At 39.0% G+C, this 6,928-nt stretch overlaps 1 pseudogene; it reads right to left on the bottom strand.

Annotated features, from left to right (window-relative positions):
- Window positions 1-1,195: 1,195 nt before the first annotated feature.
- LOC120216555 lies at window positions 1,196-6,052 on the bottom strand (annotated as a pseudogene).
- Window positions 6,053-6,928: the final 876 nt, after the last annotated feature.

The following is a 6,928-nucleotide window of genomic DNA, read 5'->3' as shown; positions in this document are numbered from 1 at the left end:
ACCAGCCCCAACTCTCGAAATTATCTCCCTAACTACACCAACGTGCATCAGTTAGACATCGAAGAAGATTATGTCGATTCTTCCGTTCTCCGTACCTCATCAAACAGGAGACGATCCATAGAAAAGTGAAACATACAACGAACCAAAATTTCGAGACATACCAGCAGAATCCAATCTTCTTGCAAACAGCAGCACCACCTATCTTTGCCATACATACTCTCCCATCAAAGCAGCAGACCAACCAGGATTGCACAGACTCCTTGAACCAAAACGAAATTATATATCAAAGAATACAAAAACCACTAGGTCTCATAATTTCACACTCATGCAACAACATCTGATTTCGGCACTTTCTCCATTAATTTCGGCTAAAATTCAATAGATAGAGATTGCAAATCGTCTTCCTTAGATTGTGATTCGCCTTCCAAATCCTCCATAGCTATAATTTCTCGCAGTAGAACCTCCTCTGAACCTATAAACTGTATACCCAGTTCTCTGCCAATCTGTAATGTTTCCTTCGCTTTCCTCTTTTGTCTCTGCCACCTTGCTTGTAGGTCAGAATCAGATAAAGATCTACCTTCTAATTCAGTCACTTCTTCCTCTTTTAGCACCTTCTTCTGATTTTTCTTGATTCTGCATTTTCTATTCTTTCTTTGGGTGACTGCATACTTCTCTTGAAATCTTTGCATAGAGCAATATTTTTTATTTTTCCCCACCTTTGATCTTCGGTTATGACTGGAATTGAGCATAACAAAATCCTCCTTCGTTTGTGCTGACAAACCAAGCCTCTGGTCTCTATCCTCCCGATACATCCCCTTATTCGACTTACCTACGTCCCCATTAAACAAAATCCCATCATGTTGGGCTTCCTCACCGTTGGAAATTATATTAGAAATATCATTTGTGAATCCCATGTGAACCAAGTCCTCCACTGCCTTAGACTCTAATAGACGTTCACATGAAGACAAATCATTTAAGTTATTCTTCATTTCCTCGTTAACGCCTGAATTCTTCAGTAAAATCCGACTACATCTCTCTCTTCGAGTTCAATAACCTCTTCAATTTGCTTCTGTTCTTTCTCTCATCTATCCTCATTTTTCCTTAGTCCCACAATTGCTTCCTCTCCTATATTCCTATCATCCTCGTCCTCACCCGACAAGTCGCCACCTCTAGGTATATTCCCCATACAACACAATTAACTGTCATCTTTCTCCTGCCACCTCTCTGATTTCTTTTCGTCCGATGAGTTCGAACTTCTTCCTGTCAATGACTCAGAATTAACCATAGCCGTAGCTTCTTTTTCTTCTTGCTTTCGACCAGCATTATCACTTCTGCTTGTGGGTTGTTCTACTACTCTAATTTTAAAAATATCTCTACCTGCTTCCAAATCTACGACTTCGTCAATTGATTCCTTCCTACTAGTTGCTATAAGGATAGTCATCTCCTCACAGCCCATAGCTTGAAATGCGTTTTCTCCCATCGCTAAACATTCTCCCCATTGCTCAGCTATCCTCTTAAATGTTCCATGATTACAACAGTGCAACGGCACTCTAAACAGCTTAATCCATGTAACTCTTTCCGATGCTCTGTATGACTCTGACCAAGGTTGCACTTCCAGAAAAAATTTAGTTAAATATGACCAGTTATGCTCCTTTATGATTCTGAATAGCTCATCGTCATCAACTTATAATAAGAAATCTCTTCCTCCCAGAAACTTGATCTTAATTACACCAAGACCTGCTGATCGTAGTCTATCTTCCACCCGAGATGAAGAACAAACTGTCGCCATCGTTCCTACTAGGCACTTCTGAAGCTTTCTCACAACTTCCTCATCCATCACCCCCTGTATTATCCTGCTCATCCTTCTTACTTGTTCCTCCGAACTTTCTCCATTCACACTTTTACGCTGTATTTCCCTGGTTGTTGCGATTGAAGTTGAAGGTCTATCCACTTTCCAGTTTTGATTCTTGATTCTATAATGAGCTTCTTTGACTGATAATCGATAGCCAAAATATCCAGAATCCATTTAATCTTTGAGTTGTTCTCTCTGAATCTTCTCTGTTAGAAAATCTAACAAAACCGAATCGTTTTCCTGTTCTGTCATTCTTCCGCGCTATGTAAGAGCTAATCACTTCTCCATGCCTACCGAATAATTGTCTTAACCCAGTCCAATGATATCTAGGTGGTAAGTTTTGAACAAACAGAGTTACTGGTGAAACGTTCATCTTTCTTGTTTTTTGAAGAACTTCTCATACACACAAACACAAACAGGTGGAGTGCAATAACAAAAGCAACCTTCTAGACACAATCTTTACTTCAAAATAAACATCACAGAAAACTTGACCATAGAACCAAGGAAAAGGCAAGAGGAAGGAGACTCGATAATATTTATATTAAGATTATAAAAGGATAATAAAGTTAAAACTAGAAGACATTGGTGTTGAAACTGTCACTCGATAATATTGATTTAAATTTAAAATCTTAAATATGATAATACAATAATCTAAAATGACTAAAATTATTAGTGCTGTTTAAATTTATGTAATTGCCACCTACAATAAAATATGTACAAACTAATTTCTTTAGTTAAACATGAATAGAAGACCCGTGAGCAACACTCATGTATAAGAGCAAAAAATCTTTTACCAGTTTCATTGATTTCACCTTCTGAATCGACCCGGCTCATGAACAACTCCCAAAATCCCCACAGCATTACACCCTCTACAGCAGGATGTGCAAATGCTTCTCTAAGCATAACTTTCAAATCCTCCCCTCTAACGTGTTCGTTGACGGGAGGACACATTGAGCTCCATGAACCAGATAGGAAGACCAAGAACACCTTACTTATCTAGGGCATCACTCACAACTGGTCCTACCGGATTATCGATATGTCCTTGAATTCCAATTACTCCAACAGGTGCACCTTGCTGCTGCAAATCAAGAATGTCTTCGATATACTTCTCGGATCTGGTGTCACATCCACAGTCAACATGGTAATCACTCATAAATACGGTGGCAGATGGATCAAGCTGATCTGCAGTCTTAAATATGTATGCTCGAATATCTCTTCCTAACCAGTCTTGATAAAATGATCCATGCAACATCTCATTGCTCACGTCGTACTGTCCGAACTTTCCCTTGTAACGTGTGAGAAGGCCTGTTAGACGGTTTTGAACAGCAGTCATCAAGTCCTTTTTGTTGAATGCTTGAATCCATTGCTGGACTGTGGACTGTACTTCCGAGAAAATACAAGGACCTCGGGTTTCTATTTTATGGTCTTGGCAGAAAGCCAACACATCATCAGCATCTTTGTAGTTGAAATTTCCTCGTTGAGGTTCTGTCCAATACCGCTTCAATTCATTTCCAAACACCGCCCAGTTGAAGTTCTTCACAAAGGAATCAACAGAAGCTTCATTATCTATATTTGTTCTGTTGATGCAAGACCCTATAGGGAAGCTATTTTGTGTTTGACTTTCACAGAGGTTCCGAACAGACTGCTTGAACTGGATCCTGAGAATTGGAGGACAACATCCCGCTTTCGAGTCTACATGAGCCAAACAAAAAGGCATACAAGTAAGAAGTAAGGACTAGGAATGATCAGGGCTTAGAGAAAGAACAAGGTCCCCATGTTTGAAGGGAAAATGTCTTATCTAATTAAGAAACCAACCAATTCCCGTGCCATTTTATTAAGCAGTTCAAAATGCATGTTTTATAAGGACAAGTTTGAGGATGTTTTAAAAAAATATACCATGAAACTAAGTGAAAGAGAAAGAAATCAGTACCAGAAAAATACAACAGAAATCATAACTAGATTTTACCATGTCAGTTTGCCTTGCGAAATGTTTAAACCTGGCATCGCGGTCAACAGGGAAAATTTGAAGTCCAACAACCATTAAATCAAGACCTGCAGCAGGACCCTGGATGTAAACTATAACCTTGAATGGTTGCTTCTCAATTCTAAAGGAACCACCAATTTCATGCCACCTACCATCTTTAATCTCAACTTGTCCACCATTGACCCACTGGCCGTCCACAGAAAGTGCAACATTCACATTCTGAGGACCAATTGCTCCAGAACCAATTCGAACCCAAGCAGAGATTTGGTACTTGAAGAAAAGTTTCAGCTTTTCAGTGATCATCTGAGCTGGCCCCATCCAAGTTTGCATACGATTTTTCAGCGGGATGTAACGGCCACTTAAAGGTACCGAGGCACCAAGGGAGGCTTTAGCCATTGGAGGAAGTATATGTGGTGATCTTAATGCGAGACTCGTATTGCAGTTACCATGAGGAAACCATCCATTTGTGCCATCACTTGGTTGACTAATTGTAATTATATTAACTCCATAATCAGGATTCTACAAAAAGAAAAAAAAAAAGAAAGTAAAAACACATCAAGAAACCATACATGGTTATTTTTAACTCTATCAAATTCAGTTTGTGGATTCTACTGTCAAAAAGTGCATGTTTTTATTAATAAGGGTTTTATTTTAGGAAAACATGCGGTAAATCCAAGCATCTGATATCTTCTCTAAAGTAGATGAAAAAACAATACAGAATTCCAAATTGAAGTTACTCATCTCGTCTCAATAAGACAATAACTGGTGGCGGTGAAGGAGGGATTTTCTCTGCATGCTTTGCGCTCAAGCCATTGACAAGAATGTCAGTGCCTGGAGGAGGGTCTTCTAAATAGATGATTACTCTTGATGGATCAGAACCATTTAGTAAGAACTTTCCCCGCAATTGCACTCAATCCTTGTCGGTTGCCTGCATTCTTTTATATGAAAATAAAGGTTTAAGACCCCATAGCACCAAAAGAACATATGTGAACTTAATAAGCCAGATAAATCCCCAATGTGCAAATGCTCAGAGATTCCAAGTGTAAAAAAGTTACTGCTAATAACCACCCAATCAATAACCAGCTCAACACCAGGAGGCAGCCCTTCCAAATAAAATATAATCCTTTCAGGCATGCATGATAATGAGAATGCACCTTTGCCCGTTTTCCACTTCCCCTTTGACATAGAGATTCTGTGGTGACAAATGACATTAACAAAAACTTCCTCTTTTAAGTTTACATATAAAGAAATGTTACGCAATAAATAAAGATCATTACTTTCCGATGAACAAATAGCTAGTTGAACCGGGATTTTCTAGCCTCAATGTTGCTATGTGACATCGGGAGACACCGAAAATGGCCCTGAAACGCCAACACTAGCAGAAACTGAGTATGTAAAGCCTGATGGAATTCTGCTGGTGATATCTTGTTCCAGGCCCTGCCAGTGTTCTGTTCCATTGTTGGTAACTGCATAATTACCACTTGAGTTTGGCAATACCTCTCGGCGTGAACAGTAACATCAAACCTATCGAATGAGCGCTACTCCTTTTAGTCGTTGAAATCCTATCCTTATCTCTAAGGTGGATTAGGTCTCAGTTAGCAGCTAAAACCCATTGCTCATGTAGATCCTCCCTTAAGCTTCTAGCTCGCCACTCCCTTGAGCATGGCTATGGAGGGAACCTTTGAAAAGATGAAAGGAAATGGAGAATAAAGGAGTTCATTGTTTTGCCTCTTGTTGCGTCCCTCTTTGTCCTATTCTTTCTTATCTTATTTATATTAAAAACAAAAAACTCTTCAACTTCCAAGAAGCTCTTAAATTAACATCTAACTTCTAAGAGGCTCTTAAATTCTCATCAATTCAAAAACTCTCAAGAAGCTAATAAATTACCCAATAACTCTCTAACTCCCAAGCTCATAAATTCCATAACTCCTCCTTAATAATGAGATATCCTTATATCTTAAAAATGGTATATTCCCTTCACATGTGTGGGCTGGACGGGGTAGTAGGTGAGATTCACGTGTGGACTGGATAACACCATAAAATATCTTCAGATTTTTGCCTTTTTATGCGCCCATAAATGACGTCCTAGTTGCCGCGGCATTTTTCTCACGCTCAGTCATCTCAAATTGCCTTGGCATTCCTCCATGTTCACCCTTTGCTTCATTGACTTGCACATCACCAACAAAGCACAAACATTCCTCGTAAAATAGCACCATTTACACAATAATATGCCACGACAAAGCCAAAACATTATGTTGAGTTAATCGATCGACGGAATAGGCCAAGAGGGGGGTGAATTGGCAATAAAAAATTCGGTGGAAGCTTTTGCAGAAAATTAAAAATATTTGCACAACAATTTAGAGTTGTTCGACTTTCTCAATCAAAGTCTACGTCCACTACCTTAGCTATCCACACTAAGGATTTTCCACAAATTCACTAATTTGTCTTTCTTTTGAGGACAAAAAGTAACCTTATAAATCCCTCAAGAATTATACCCCAAATTCTTTATAACACTCTCTCCCAAAGAGAACAATACAAATTTTGCAAACTTACAAGAAAATACTCACAAGGAAAGATGTTTGCACAATTCTAGAACAAAGAAAGAACACTCAAGAATAATGCAATTGAGCATAATAAGTGTTCTCTTGAAAGAAAAAATGAATATTGAATGAAATAGGCTTGAAAATGCTCAAACTTGATGTTTGATGCTTTCTCTTTGATTCTCTCTTGATTCTTGTTAATTGTTATTGATCAATGGCTCCTAAGCTTGTTTAAATATTCCCTGGATCACTTCTGAACGTCGGGGATCATTAGTGGAATCAATAGAGCTATTATTGTGTGAAAACAATTAATAAAACAGCTTGGAGCGTGGGGGTATCGGTACCCCTTCATAGGGTATCGGTACCCCTTCATAGGGTATCGGTACCCCTTCATAGAGTATCGGTACATGCAGTGTAAAATTCAAATATTTCGACCGTTATCAGACTGGGGGTATCAGTACCTCCTGGGGGCCGGGGTATCGGTACCCTCCGAGCAATCTGTTATTTCTCGGAGTCAAATCTTACATAGGGGTATCAATACCCTCTTGGGGG

Source organism: Hibiscus syriacus, unplaced genomic scaffold (genome assembly GCF_006381635.1).
Source record: "Hibiscus syriacus cultivar Baekdansim isolate YM2019G1 unplaced genomic scaffold, ASM638163v2 tig00110162_pilon, whole genome shotgun sequence".
In the NCBI taxonomy this organism is placed as follows: Eukaryota; Viridiplantae; Streptophyta; class Magnoliopsida; order Malvales; family Malvaceae; genus Hibiscus; species Hibiscus syriacus.
The sequence above is the reverse complement of the archived record's forward strand: the minus strand, read 5'-3'. Positions and strand labels throughout refer to the sequence as shown.